The sequence below is a fragment of the Octopus bimaculoides genome, chromosome 8 (genome assembly GCF_001194135.2).
Source record: "Octopus bimaculoides isolate UCB-OBI-ISO-001 chromosome 8, ASM119413v2, whole genome shotgun sequence".
Classification (NCBI taxonomy): domain Eukaryota; kingdom Metazoa; phylum Mollusca; class Cephalopoda; order Octopoda; family Octopodidae; genus Octopus; species Octopus bimaculoides.
Genome location: NC_068988.1, coordinates 57,689,835 through 57,692,570, shown reverse-complemented (window position 1 = coordinate 57,692,570; position 2,736 = coordinate 57,689,835). Strand labels below are relative to the sequence as shown.

General features: G+C 37.7%; 1 long non-coding RNA gene across 1 annotated transcript in view; it reads right to left on the bottom strand.

The window, feature by feature from the left end:
* The window catches only part of LOC128248579 (uncharacterized), a 57,193-nt gene that overhangs the window by 46,585 nt on the left and 7,872 nt on the right, over window positions 1–2,736 (bottom strand). The gene's annotated exons all lie outside the window — the stretch shown is intronic.

The following is a 2,736-nucleotide window of genomic DNA, read 5'->3' as shown; positions in this document are numbered from 1 at the left end:
TATATATATATATATATATATATATATATATGTACATACATACATATACATACATATGTGTATATATATGTGTATATGTGTGTATATATATATATATATACACACACATACACACATACACACACACATATATAATATATATATTTTATATATTTAGAGAGAAAGAGAGAGTGAGAGAGAACTTGAATTATATCCCCTTCTATATACACACATACACCCCATTTACACAGTCTCTTTAAATAAACTGTTTACACTTTGCTCTACCTTTCAATATTATATACAGGGTGTGATGAATAAACTGTCGTCTAAATTACGCAAAAAGGAAAATAACACTGACATCTCATTTTAACATATATATTGACCAAAATTACAGAAAAATATCTTGAAATACTAAAGAGTAAATTTATTGAATAAAATTGCCATTGGCTTCAACCACAGCCTCCAGATGACTTCAGAATCTCTTGCAAATCTTCTGGACAGTGTCCTTGTTTAAGTTAGTGAATGCTGCCATAATCCTTGCCTTCAGTTCATCTTTGGTCTTACAAGGAGCTTTGTTGGTCTTTTACTCAACTTGTTGGTCTCTTGCTCAACCCCACACATAATAATCAGAGGGGTTGCAGTCTGGGGAATTAAGCAGCCAGATGTCAGAGGTGATGTGGTTGCAGAAATTGTCTGACAGCAATGACTGGGTTCTCTTGCTTGCGTGGCATGGGGTAGAGTCCTGTTACCAGACATAGGACTTCCAGCAGCCACCCTCTTGAGACCCAAGGCAGCCACTACCTCCTCCAGGCACTTGATGTAGGTCTCTGTGTTGAGTCTGAGGCCATGTGGGAAGATGAATGGAGGCATAATGTCACCATCATTAGTGACCACTTCAAATACCATGATGTTGACTGGACGTTTGATTTTTATCATTCTCAGTACATGTCCTCAGATTGACACCTAAACACTCTGAAATGTTTGCATTGTAGCTTCTGGCGTGAATGCCAAGTAGTACAGCATGTCGTTTCCAACTTTCTGGCAGAGTGAATTGTATCATGGTGCTGTTTTTCTCACAACGGTGCTCAACTGACCCTACTATACTGTATAGTGGAAGTTGAACTCAGAATGTGAAGATAGAAGAAATACTGCTTTGCATTTTGTCCAACGTGCTTAAAATTCTGCCGTTTTGCTACCTCGAAGTCTTAATAATATCACCTGCAGTTGTTAAATTCATGTTTTAATACATCAAGTCCACTTGGATAGGGAGTTGTTGTTTATTGAAATGTATCCACGTGTTAGTGGCTTGTCTAATATTTTTTAAAGGATGTTATCCAGGTGCCATCAGAATGTTATGGTGTTATATACTTCTTTGATTTCTTTGAAAATAACATTGAATAAAGCAAGACAAGTTGTCTTAAAAAAATTGTTCCAGCATTGTTATGTGATGTGAGCTTTATTTTTGTAGAGGGCATATAGTATGGGCTTCCAAGCCTTCAGTAACTTGCAAATTTGATACCAACATTATTTGGATTGCGTGGCTGTGTGGTAAGAAGTTTGCTTCCCAACTACATGGTTCCAGGTTCAGTCCCATTGCATGGCACCATGAACAAGTGTCTTCTACTATAGCCTTGGGTCGACCAAAGCCTTGTGAGTGGATTTGGTAGACAGAATCTGAAAGAAGCTCATCGTATATGTGCATGTGTGTGTGTGTATGTGTGTGTGTGTGTGTGTGCATGCGTACTTGTGTGTGTGTATTTGTGCGTTTGTGTCTGTGTTTGTTCCCACCACCATCACTTGACAACAGATGTTGGTCTGTTTACATCCCCATAACTTAGTAGTTCAGTAAAATGTAGTTAACTACATTTTGGCTGGGTGTACACTCCAGCTTTCTTTAGGTGTCTTGTGATTCACCCTAGTGCCTTTCCTGGGATTGACCTCAGAACCTCTAGATGACTGTGTTGCATTAAAGGCTAAGGGTAAAGACTCCCTTCAGTCATGAATGACCATGGAATTGCACCTAGAAAGTTACTCTCTGAGGCACAAGTCCAAGCAAGGCTGTTTGTGGAAGACCAGCAGTTGCCCGTGCATAGCAGCCTCCCCTCTCCATTCCACCAATGCCAACAATCTGTCATTATATATATGTAGGCTTGAAACATAAAAGACTTTCTCACTTTCTCAAGCATCAAACTAATACACCTGCTTGTTGTTCATACACTTGACTTTGTTTTTTGTTTTTCTATAAATTTCAACTATATATATATATATATATATATATATATATATATATATATATATATATATATATATACATATATATATATACATACACACATATATACAATGGATTTCTTTCAGTTCCCATCTAACAAATCTTCTCACAAGGCGCTGGTCAGCCTGAGGCTATAGTAGATGACATTTGCCCAAAGTGCCATGCAGTGGGACTGAACCTGGAATCATGTGGTTGGGAAGCAAATTTCTTATCACACAGCCACTCCTGACGGGCTTCTTTCAGTTTCTATCTACCAAACAGCTTTCACTATAAGACATTCTCTTCATTAAATATCTGCAGGAGATCACTAAAATTTTGGTAGCTTCTAACAATATAACAATACCATTCCCTCCAAGTGTGTCAAGCATCTTCAATGCTCCCAAAGAATGTCAGCTTTCATGTGGCCCACACTATGTATATAACATGTTTTTTTTTTATCTTTCTTTACTTTTGTTATCCATTCAGCCACCCCATCAACACGAAAG